Source organism: Aquila chrysaetos, chromosome 2, assembly GCF_900496995.4.
Source record: "Aquila chrysaetos chrysaetos chromosome 2, bAquChr1.4, whole genome shotgun sequence".
Taxonomy (NCBI): domain Eukaryota; kingdom Metazoa; phylum Chordata; class Aves; order Accipitriformes; family Accipitridae; genus Aquila; species Aquila chrysaetos.
This window is the reverse complement of record NC_044005.1, coordinates 18,515,675-18,528,574: the sequence shown is the minus strand read 5'-3', so window position 1 is coordinate 18,528,574 and position 12,900 is coordinate 18,515,675. Positions and strand designations below refer to the sequence as shown.

Below are 12,900 nucleotides of genomic sequence, written 5' to 3'. Positions count from 1 at the left end.
TGGGGTCAGCCTTGCATTGAATCACTGCACGTGAACATCACAACTGTCTGAACTAAGCTCAGAACTACATCTGGGTTCTTTAATGTTATTATTGCTGTCCTCTAGCTGGGTTGAAGACAGTGTTAAGAGCTGGATGATAAGGGCTGGAATTTTTTTTTTGGCAGAGCTGAAGAGATTGCTGCATCACTGTGTCTTCAGTGAGTTCTGAAAGCCCTATCTTGCTGCTTCTTTAAGTGCATACTCTTCTCTCCTGCCTACAGTAACAGAGCAAAGTTAATGCTCTCATGCATCTTCATCTTGGGAACTCAATTCTCCATTCCCTGAGGTCATGACTGCACTACTGCATCTTGGCCATGAACACAGACTCAGCTGCCAGGTATTGCCCTTCCAAGCCCAACAAAACTTCCTTCTGTTTCTCAGAAGTGGTGTTCCTTTATCATTGCCCCAACCTGGCCCCATAAAGTCAATGGGACAAACAAGCATCCATCTTACCCTATCCAAAATCAGACAAACATTTCCAAAGTTAGCATCTGCCTTTGTTTTACTCAAATTCCCAAAGCCATCTTTACATTTCCACTCATTTCTTTAAATCCATTCATGCAAATGCATGGTAAATGCTTCTGCAAGTAGTAGACTTCCATGAAGTCCTACTTCCCTTAAGTTGGTTACTTTAGAGAACAAAACATACTCCAAAAGATACTTAGGAGCATGATGAGGTGGCCTCAGGAGATGCACTTTGCTAAATGAGCTGGAGAGAAAAGAATGGCATCATCTGTTTCCAGCAAGTGATTTTGCTCCAGTCGCTGACTGGGGAAGCAGACTTCCTCCATCCAACTCCTCCTACCACTGGCAAACTGTTGCTTTCTGCTGACTACATAGTCTGAGCTGATGGCTTGCTAAAAGGGGATTATTATTCTGAGGCTAAGAGAATCCAACATTGGGGTTTAAAGAACCCACTGCATCACCCACAGGACACAAGTAGCTTTCCTTCGGAGAGCATGAGGCACCCTTCAGCGGCAATACATGCATCTGACATATTTAATAATCCCTGCAGAATATAAAGAGTGAATTCCCCAAAGATATGCTCAACCTTGCTGCCACTTGGGAAAAATAAGGCACAGAGCCTTTTGCACACTCAGTCATCAAGACTGTCAGATCCAGCTGTTGTCTCACCCTTGCAGTGTAGCCTAGATAAAAAGCCTCTTTGGCTCACTGGAGCAGAAGCTGGGTTCACTTCAAGTCATTAATACCCAGAACATACAGAGAACAGTTTTCATGAGCCTCCTGCCCCCAGTACTTCCAGAGTCTCAAGCAGAGCAGTCAGCTTTCAAATAAAAAAAAAAAAATTAAAAAATCTTTTCTGTAAGAGATAGAGTAAACTTGTTACCTAATGTATTAAACACCTACCTGTGTCAATGCAGACGTACCCTTTCATGCAGCAGCTAAAAGACACCTTGTGGAGCTAGGATGATCCAGTGATTAGGGCATTAGCTTAAACTTGCTGATCATGAAATTGTACTCTAGGATCTCAACATATCTGAAGCATAACAAGAAGCTCTTTTAGCCCCTCTATGCCTCAGCTTAAAAGATAGGGAGCTACCACAGCGTGCATCTTCATGAGCACACCAAGAGGATGAGCACATTACAGACAGCCAATACCCTGGTGGGGCAGTGGGTAAGTACGCTTGGTAACCAAACTGAACAAGACACAGCTCCAACATGTGACCTCAGCAGAGATGTGACAGTAAACATCCTGCGGTGTTTCTGATGCAAGAACTAGCTCTTCCTTTCACACTGTGGTGACCACCCCTCCACCTCAACCAGTCTCTGAATTCAAGCTCCCCATACTTCCATCCTGGCCTAGCCCCTGCTCTGTATGTACTAATCCTTCCCCTCACACATACATTCATCCTGCCTGTGGCCTCCATCCCCTCCACTCCCCTCCAAGGAGGGAATGATTTTTCCCTCTCCTAGCTCCTTCTGCACCTTCCCAAATCTTCCTGATGCTCACCTCGGCACTGAGAACTATCCTCACTTCCCTGGGTTAGGTGTGTTCCACTTGTTATTTTGGCTTATGTTACTCTAAGTATTTCCAGAGGGAGACTTGCTTTTTTTATGCTTTCTGTAAGGAACTTCACAGTGCTTTATTTATAATTATAATGTATTAAAAGATCATCCAAGCAGTAAGCTTGACACAGCACAACAAAGTTTAACAAGAATGAAGGCATGATCCCAAGGCCATTCTACAGCAGGCAATGTGTCAACAGAAGTGAGCATCTTAGCTAACTTTCCAGTGCCTTAAGGAGCCTCCAAAAAGCTCCGTAAGGCAAACATGAAATAACCGATGAAGATGCAGGAGGTGGGGACTATTTTCCAGAAGCCATTTAAAGTCTGGAGGACTTCAACTACTCATGTCGAGAACTGCACTCACTCACTCTCACACACACACACACAAGCTTTCCTTATAAAGCAAGGAGATTTTTCAGCATCAAACCTATTTCAGGTACTATTCTCCAGCTCTTCTCCTTTTACGGGCTTAGGTACTCAGACAGCCAAGAGGGCACAGGAATAGCAAAACTCAGAGACTGTCAGCAGGGCAGTGAAGATCAGCATCATCTGAGTAAAGGAAAGGACTGGGACCTGAAGTAAGTGTCTCCTAGAGCTAACCTGGGGACAAGCTACAGATCTCTCATTTTAACTGAACCCAGAAACAGCCTCCCCTTTGATGCAAAGGAGTCTGTCAATGCAGAACAACGTCAGTGTATTTGTATAGGGCATCTCTATTTGAACACAGGTAGTGGTTAACTGCTGAAGCTTTTTAGGGGACAGAAGCATCGAAATACACTTAAGCCCTTATAACTGTGCATCTCTTCTCATGGTATTGTGTATTGCTTGGATTTCCATTGCAAAGCATTAACTCTGCATTCAAAACCAGAATCATCAAGCTGCACCAGGATCCCCAAAGCAAATCATCCAGCCTCCCCCTTGGGCATGTACCCTACCAACACCTTGCCTGTCTCCCACCAGTATGTCACCAGCACATGCAAAAGAAAGAGTTCCAATATCTATGTACAGAAAACAACTTAAAATAAACAAATTTAAAAATCCAAACCTTAACGCCAATTCCCCACAACAGGAAATTACAATAAGAAAAATCAATTTTGTTAGCTTCACAGGAACAATTATGGTAGCCGATGTGAAACCTTTCATAGACTTCGATTCTTTACGAAGAACTGCTGCACACTCAGGCATTGTGTTTTACTGAATATTTAACTGTGAAGATCACCTAACAGATTGAAAAACTCCTGATGTAGCCTAAGTAGCAGCACTCTTCCCATGGCACAGAACGGCTCCACTACCAGAAATACAGATCTGGGTGAACATGAAGGTTTTGTGTCTAAGAATTTTGATAGCAGATGAGCTACTATAGATATGAACTTGAAAACGGAGCAGTTGCAGAAGGAAAAGAGAAACACTGAAGCCAAGAGATAGCTTTCAGTACAGCACAACCTCTCAACTTTGAATATTCAAATCTCTGGTCATTTCAACAAAACAACTCTGCACTCTCCTTTAGTGGATTTACCAAAGACTGGTATCCAACAGCAGACTCCAACAACCCAGGCAACAATGTAGAGGACATTTAGGCTTCCCAACAATATTTTGAAAGGGTTCTGTCCTTGGGCTGCAGTTCAGCTTGACCCAGACAACATCTATGTTTTCCTCTTTCTAATCTTTGTCATAATAAAAGCAAACAAGAAGAAACAAGGACTTTTAGCAGATCCTCCTTTGTTTGTATTTCAGGCTTGGCATTCAGTCATGCTCTGTACACCAGCCCTGTTACTGGCAGAAGGCCAGCAATGAAACTTGAAATCAAAGAGAAACCAAGTAGTTCATGTTCCCTATTAAATACCTCTGGATATAACCCAGAGATCTAAGAAAAAAAAAAAAAAAAAAAAAAACCAAACACCACAAAAAAAACCAAAAAAAACCCCAACTTTTCTTGAGAAGCCTGTGCATAGATGAGCATAGAGTTGTTTGCCATTTTACCCAAAAAGGTAGCTAATGATTTTTATTTTTTATATTTTCACAGAAAGTTGACACCGTATCTATTGCAAATATTAGGTCATTAGATGATAAAAGACTCACTGACTCATTGACTTGATTTTATTACTAAGTAATAAAACTTCTATAATCTTTTGTTTAATATTAAACAAAAGCTCCATATTAAAAAAAAAGTTAGCAAACGAAACAATACCAGCATTTGGGTTTGTGCTTTCCCATGTACAGAAACATGAAGTTGACCACTTCTAAAAACAGACTGACATTTTCCATGGGAAAACAGATGTAAAGACAGACATAAGCTTGTCTGAAGAGTTTGCATCAGATTCAGACTTAAAAGTTCCTTTTTGTTTTCTTGGGCTGCGAAGGTCTCTTTTCACGGACACCTCCTTCCAAAAGGAAAGGTGTAGGCAAGTTGGATCTTGAACAAACACTCATCTCAGAATTGTTTGTCTCTAAATCTAAAAGAGATTCCTGCAGTGGTTGGGAGGGATGAGGTGGGGCAGCAAGAGGAAGTGGGGACAGATCTTCTCTGTTACATTTCTATTCACTGTACATCTCAAAGCAACTTTCCAAGTACTCAGCTTCCCTGTTTTGCCTTCAAAAGTCCACCACTGCTTCATCTTGCAAATGCCTACCCACAGGAAGCAATCCTACCACTTAGCACTTGAATGACAAATTTTTAGTTAATTTTGCCTGCTTATGAGACTCTTCTAAGACAGAATTATTTTTCAAATGGGAAAAACACAGGTATTGGCCTGTGAATTGAGGTACATAGACCATTTCAACTTTGTGTCTCACCCTATCTCCCCAAAAAGAAAAAAATTACCAAGCTTTGACAGTTTCCTTGGATTTTTCACTTGCCTTTTCTCAGCAGAGCACATGAAAAAAAATTTGAAAAGTGTAACTATTTTCAGAGTACAAGGCTGAAACCCAGGGCTAGTATCTTTAAAAAAAAAAAAAAAAAAAAAGCAGCATTAAAAATCCACTGACATCATGTCCATGAGTACGTACTCAAATCACCTTCTTGCAGCTAAGACTTCTGAAGAAATCAATCAATGCAGCAAGAAAAATGTACTTCTCCCCTTTCAAGCAAAAGCAATCCCCTAACTAACTCCTTCCCTTCCAAAATATCGCCCTAATTTTCCTTCCTTCCAGTCCCAAACCCTTCTAAGGAAGCTTATGAATCAAGAATAGAAGAGCCCTTCCTGGACAACTTCAGAGACAGTCAACAGTTGGGGCGGGGGAGGAAACACTTTAAATTTTCATGAACCTGATAGCAGAAGCCTAGGCATAAAACCTGCTTCTGCTCTATCTTTTTAAGAAGGCTAATGCAAAGAGAACCTGTTCAGAAAAAGCTCTGAAAGGCAAATTAATAACCCTATTGATTTTCAATCACTTGAGCCATCATTTTGAATGGAACAGATTAGTATGAAGCTGCAATGAATGAAGCTACTCAGGCCCTTTACAGCTATGACAGGCAGCTGCTCAGAGAGTATTTTGCTCTAATTAGAGCATAACAACGATTCCCCAATGTCTTACACAAGCCAAAACATACTCACTTTTCAAAGTCATAAACTTTGTCTAGAAGGCAGGAACTGGGGTAGTTTGGTTCTCTTTCTTACCAAGACAGGAACTGGAGCACCAGCAAGTGAAAGGGACCCCTGGGGACTATGCCTCTTCCCACCTGACTTCTCTCCATGTTCCTCTAGTCAAGAAGGAACCACCAAGGACTGTAACAATTTTTTACTAGATAACAAATAAACTACGTTCAATCAGTTCAGTCCAGTGTTACAGTGGGTAGGAAGGGAGATTAATCATCATCTCCACAAAAAATCATCATCCCCATAATAAGGATCTAAGTGTCCTACCAAGCAAATTGAAAGATTTCTCTACTTTGCACTTCATGCACTACACTAGGTGCCGCAGGCAGCCTTCATTTCGGCTTTGGATGAGATCACTAGGCACTCATCACTGACCTTCAGTGTAGTGGAGAACAGTTTGCACCCACCAATACTCTCCTGAGAAACTACAGTCCAGACCACATCCAACCAGCATGAAGACCTCAGAAAGCTCAGCCCAAAAGGTCTTCTGTAGCTAAAAAGCCCTCTGACAAAAGGCAACTCCTCCTTGCCATTTTCAGAGTCTCCTGTAACAATTATTTTTTACAAGGCAATTGAGAACAGTCATTAAACAGAAAGACAAAAAGGGCATGCTAAGAGGCTTCCTAGTCTATTAGCACTCTCCACCAGACCATACAACAGTTCATCACAGACTCCAGAGGAGAGCAGGCACACAGACTCAAGTAAATGTGAAGCCAGTTTCCTTCTCAGCTCTTGCAGATGAGATGGTCAAGGCTTCTACAATACAGCTCTGAAAAAAAGTTATTCTTACAAAGGTCATAAATGTAGCCTGGCAGATCGTTCCTCCTCCTGTGGTCAAGGATCCTTTGCTCTCTGCTTCCCGGAAGACTGCTTTAAGGAACCAACAGTAAGACTGGTGCCAGGTATCATCTTGCTGTTACATTTATATTCAATAGCAGGAAAATTAGCATCATGAATTTTGCACTTTTTGGTCTGGTTGAGATCATCAGAACTTTCTGGTCAATTTAATGAACAATAAGAGAACCACGCTATTTCCACTTGTGTGCAGGTGCCAGAAATACCACAGTGCTTATGCAACATCACACACACATAAGTATCTCTCTTGCATGGTGGTCACTTTACATTTTTCTAAGTTGCTCATTGATTTTAGTTTAAAAAAAACCAAAACACCACACCCCCCCATACACTTTATACAAATGGATTCTTACAATTCATTTTTTCTAGGGAATATACTTCTCTTCATTTCTAATAGTTTTCAGTATCTTAAAAATAATACAGGACAGATGGAGACAGGCAGCAATTTCCTGCCAGCTTCTACCCTGTATACAAAATTACATGAGTATACTCTTTAAACACACTTTGGCATGTAATTCAATGCTGATAGACCTCTGCTCTGCTCTGCTGGTTCCTGGGTACATGTTTTACTACAATGAAAGTTTCCTGCATGCCAACGATGTGGCACAACTCAGTCGCATGTGCAGAATGAGAAGCCCAAGGCCTTGGTTTATTGGGGAGAGGATATCATTCAGAAGCTGCTCACAGGGGTCCCTGCCCTGTATCTCATTCACTAGAAAAAGATCCTCTCCCTGTTTGGAAGGCACCGGCAGAGGATCTTTTTCCAATTAATGAGTTTTGAAGATACTGAAAGATTATAATTCCATACCCACAGTCAGAAGTATGTGTAGTCCTGTAAAGGAAACCTACATTCTAGTTCCACTACATGATCATGGACAAGTCATCCACTGGGCTATGCTAAAGAACGCTCTATCTGTAAAGACAGATCATCAAGACATCAGTGTGACTATCGTAACATGGTCTGTAAATCAGATGTCATCATAGCTACTACAAATTCATACCAGAGCTCCAAACAGAAACAAACAAAACCTCAAGTCCTTATGACAGCCATTCTGAGTTGACCTAAAGGGCTTCTCATATTAATCTCAAAATTGAGTTAATACCATTTCCTTTAATTTACAGCTTGCAAAACAAAAACTTAGGTACGCAAATGGGATGGTCTAGATCACATAATGAAACTGTGGAAAAGCATCTGTCTGAACCCACATTCCAGGATCCCCTTCTAATTCTTTAGGCATTACATTGCACTTCTTTGCAGGAAGATGGCATCCTCAGAAAGAATAGATATATTAGATAATACAGTGTTTGCTGTACAACCAAGAACTAACGACAGGGAGAGAAGAAAGAACATCAAGTTCTCCTCTAACATTCTTGGCTTTTTTGTTATTTTCATTTGCGGTTAAATTTAATATTCCTAAAAATGAAGGCCTTGAAGGCACCAGCCAGCTGGATGCAAGCATTTTGCAAGAAGAATTAAGCAAGTTTCTTAGCACAGACCTGCAACAGCCTTTCTAGAGTATGCCTGGCTGAAGCTTGCCATTCTGAACACAGCAATGCTAAACTGGAACTAGGCAGAGTGTTCAAAAAAGACTAAAACCACCACCACCAGGGACATGAAATGAAGATGAAAATGTCAGAGTCCTCAAAGCATGAGCAGAATTCACCACCGTCCTCTGCAAAGACGACACTGTTATAAGACAATGCTCTGTATCCATAGGGTGCTTTTCACCCAATTTATTTCCTTCTTATACAGTTCACACTGCTAGTTGAACAAGTTCAACTGTATTTACCAACCAAGTCAGGAGACAGGGAACTATTTCTTCTCCATCTAACTTGCTCAGAAACTTATCCTCACCTCCATCTGCCTCTACTACTTGAGCTCTGGAAAAATATATATGGACCATGCATTACTGTAAAGAGAGGTTTTCTGTTGATACACTTGCTTATTGATTAACAGACCTACCGACAATTAAAGGGTGCTGAGTTACATGCAGCATATGCCCCATGTGTTTGAACAATACCTTTGCTTTCTACAACACTTGACACAAAATCCAAATTTCCAGTATTATCAAAAAAAAAATGTTTAGACTTCCCATCAGCCTACTGCAAATTAGCTTCACAAAACCCACAGTATTATTTTTGCCTGAATACTGATATTTACAGGAAAATTATTATGTCCATTATTAAGAAATAGAGACCAAGTTATGAAAGGGTGGTGGTAAGCTGAGGCACAAAAAGATGTACACATTCTACAGCAATAGCAGCAATGATAACAGACAGAAGACTGATTTTCAACCCTATTATCTAGTCTCTGGATTACAGTTATTTCTGTTTCACTCTACTGTAACCCAAACCTGTTCCACCCCAACTTGCTTCCCCTTTTGTTCTCTGTTCTTCTTAGAAGGCAGTAGACAGGTCTGCAAAAATATCTAATGTAACTGAATGCTCTTGCGCTGTGCAGGTATTTAAATCAATTTATCGCTATGCAAATCCTACAGGAAGAATTTGACATGCTGTATCAAATACCTCTGTCAGCACTCTCCATGACTCCCTGGGATCAACAACTGTTCTCACCTCTCCTCATTAGTTAGCATATCACAGGAAGCAAATCCACAGTCCAAATCCATGACCCAACAGCTCAGCCATTACTGTACATGCTGTATGAGATTAAGGCCACGCTGCCAACAAAAAACTGAGGCACAGGAGGCAGGGGAGGTGATGTTAACACAGATGGATTGGGCAGTATGGGAGAGAAGAGCTGGGTCAGAAAACAGAGAGCAGTAAGATTTGTTTGCCCCAAATCTTAAGGGAAGGTTTCTTACTGGTTCCCTTCAGTGGCCACTAAAAAGAAAGCTCTGTGATTTCCAAGATTAACAAAGATAGCAAGAGCTGCAACACAGTCCTGAGAAACAACACAGCACAGGGATGCTATTACGCAGCTTCCTTTAACAGGGGATCACCTTGAATATGGTGACACTCTTGATTTACTATTTCTAATGGGATGGAGAGGAGAGGCAAGGCTGAATTGTTGAACTTGCACACAAGGCTATACTCAAATAAAGTAGGATTTTTAGGGCAACATGAGTTTGGTTACTTAGCTTTTATTAAGGCTATGATTTAAAACTGTTTGCAACAAGTTGCTCCACAGTTTTAACACAGGGGGAGTTAACCAACCTGTGAGATATGGGAACGTTTCAGTAAAGTCACTGTAGGACACTGACAATCACATCTTGGAAAACAGCAATTGCAGTGAAACAGGAGCACGTTGCGCTGCCTCTAAACTTTGATCAAGGGCACAACCTGACAAGTGAGCCATACAGGAATGACAAGGAGGTACATCCACTAATAGGTGGCACCTGCCAACAGGCATATAACTGGAGGGGTCCCAGCACCACGTACCACAGTACACAGGATTTGAATACAACTATTTCTCAGCTGCTCTGAGATGAGGCAGCTCAAGTGAGATTTGCCAGCACTAGTGAAGGTTATAGTATTGTCCCAATAAGAATATCCCTGTACATCAGGGGTCTGCAGCCTTTTCTGATGCGTGTATGTCTAGAAACTTCCACCGGGAGCATGGACTGCCATACAGAGGACATAAGCCTCCTGGGAGCATACCTGGTTTTGTCATTATTTTGGCTGACGCCTTCACAACAGTCAACAGACTCCTTCCCACCTGCCCAGCTCCCCCTGTATCTCAATCCCCTTATAGTTGAGGGCTCAAGAAGTCTGAGAACAAACAGCCATTGAAATTTACACTTAAACCAAAGAGCCCTTCAGGTTCCACACCAAATTCAGGCTTACAGCCTAACATGCTGCAGGAGAGCACTCCTCTAACTGCAGTCTCTCTTGAGGAGCGTGAAAACAGCCCTAAGCATGCAGGTTAGACTTAGCCTGTAGGGTGAAAAAATAGCACCAGGTGAGAAACTGGTAGAACTGAAGTATTAGAGAAAGCATAAATAGCATTACCAAAAAGTCCAGGTGGTAAAATCAATGCCATTATGCAAGATTCAATAAGCCTGACAGAAATGTACAATTTCTTCAAATTTTGCAAAGCTTTTGCCTACAGTCTCCTGTTCCCACCCCTACCATCGTGTACACTTTGAAAAAAATGTGGAAATTTGAGATCTCTGCAGTAGACAATTCTATGCTGAAACTGAATTATATCTTAATTTCTGAAAAAAATCCAAACTGTACTATATAATACACCTTCTTTCTGACAAAAGCTTAGAAAATGGAAACAATATCCCCACATACAGTTCTTATTTTTATGCTGTATTAACTGTTATATGCAAACTAACTATATACCATTACTAAAAGTTTAAATCAGTAATTTCACTTCAGATAGTCTGTGGTTAGAAAATATTGCTGTATTTGATATTATCATTTGAAAGAAAATAAATCTTGTAAGATCAGTGATACTTTTAACTTACATAGCTCTGTAGAATTTGAGAATTTTAGGAGAAACATTGGATGGAGGGAGTTGGATTTTTGGTTTGTAATTGCAGTTTTGATTGGGTTTTCTTTTTTTCATAAGGTGATGTTTCTGTTGTTGTTTTTAGGCCACTGCATTTCTATTCAGGTGATATTATTATTTTCCAAGTGCTATCAAAAAAAGGTACAAAAAGCTAGTCCCTCAACAAAAGAATAAATGGATATTTATCCATAATTATATATGGATCATATATCCATATATACTGCTGCTCTCTCACCACTCTCAGAAGCTATCCCACAAACTCATTAGATAAAAACCGTATTTTCACTGAGATTTACTAATTTAAATAACTTTAAAAACAAAGTTTCAATATTTAACCTGTACAAAAATAATGGATTAAGTTATTTAAATGGTAACAAAGTTACACAGAATAATGTCAAGTTATCATATTATGATTACTTTAAGGAGTCTATCAGGGTAAGGGATTTAGCTTTAGCAGGTCATTTTACCTCTACAGCCTTCTCGCAGTGCAGCAGCTGTCACACAGACACGAGAACAGCCCGCTAAGTCCTCAGCCAAAGCTAAGGCTCTAGCTGCAAAGTGCTCTACCCTGTTTCATACCAAACTTCACCTTGGTGGTTAAATGCAGATTTAGGAAAATGCATCCTCGTACCTACTACTGTTTTCTGCAGACCTCACTTTGGTACTTGAGAAAGTATGAGCTTGTGACCTTAAGCTATTAAATACACTAAGCTAACTAGCTGGAGTTCTTATTAAAAATGTTACATATCCATTGAAGAGTTCTTGCTCAGGAATAAAAGAAAGGTGTTTTAGATATTAATTGTACTGCTACACACCACCTGTTGTTCTACAACTGCTTACACAAGTTCCCTACCAGCATGCTCTCCAGGGGACAAGGGAGGTGCCACAGTATTACACAGAGCTGCTCTCTCTGTGCCTCAAAGCTTGGCCTTCAGGAATGCAGGCAACAATGTAAGAACTGGGACAGAGGAATCTCATGAGTCTTAATCAGCTGCAAGCAACTTAACACATGTGCTCTTTTGCTTCTTTGGTCATCAGTTTTTCCCATCGATAGGATGGGTATATTGTGAAGGCAAACTAGTTAACATCTGAAACAGGGAAAGACTGCAAGCAGAAAGCCCCTGAAGTCCATCTCTCCATATGCTTCTTCGGACATTTACAAGTTTCCAGTGCTGTGGGAAGTGGATGCCTGCACTACTTAGTGATGAATAGTTATCTACTACTCAGAAAACTGGTGCCAGAGGGTCAGACCCACAAGTCAAACCTTTTCGTCTCCTGTGTGTGTTTTGAGTAATACACAGGTGTGAGGAGGCAGAAAAGCTTTGTAACTAGAACAAAGAGAATATTGACTCCATTAAGTAAAATATTTTTTGCATTACTAGCTGTAGAACATTAAGCAGAACAAAGAGAACATAATTTCCCAAGAAAGCAAAGTTGTCAAAATTGCAGAATTTCTGAGCCGTTTTTCCACCCGACATAAGCATATTCCATAAAATTCTGAAAATATCTTTTTTAATTTTGTTTTTCTTTGAAAAAGAAGAAAAGAATATACCTTCGATCAAAGATAGCCATCAGAAGCAACTCGTATTAAAATGATAGAGGTGTTGATTTATCATTTTCATCAGCATTCGGACTACTGACAGGAATTCTTTGGGGAAACAGTTCTCTGTACCACTATGCCCTGCATATTTCTGACCTTCAATGTAAACTTGAGGAAAAAAAATTAATAGACTAGGATTCTCAGCACTAAAGGACAGAATTACTCACAGTAACCTTGATGTTACAGAAATTAGCATGCCATGAACTGGGAAGACTAGACAGAACTGGGCCAAATTAATTTAGTGGCTTCTGTTGCGGAAAGATGCATGTAAAGGACTCTGCAAACACCTGTTCCTCGTTGTGAAC

At 40.6% G+C, this 12,900-nt stretch overlaps 1 protein-coding gene across 4 annotated transcripts in view; it reads right to left on the bottom strand.

The window, feature by feature from the left end:
- Positions 1 to 12,900, bottom strand: part of ITPK1 (inositol-tetrakisphosphate 1-kinase) — a 157,911-nt gene that overhangs the window by 66,503 nt on the left and 78,508 nt on the right. The window lies entirely within an intron of this gene.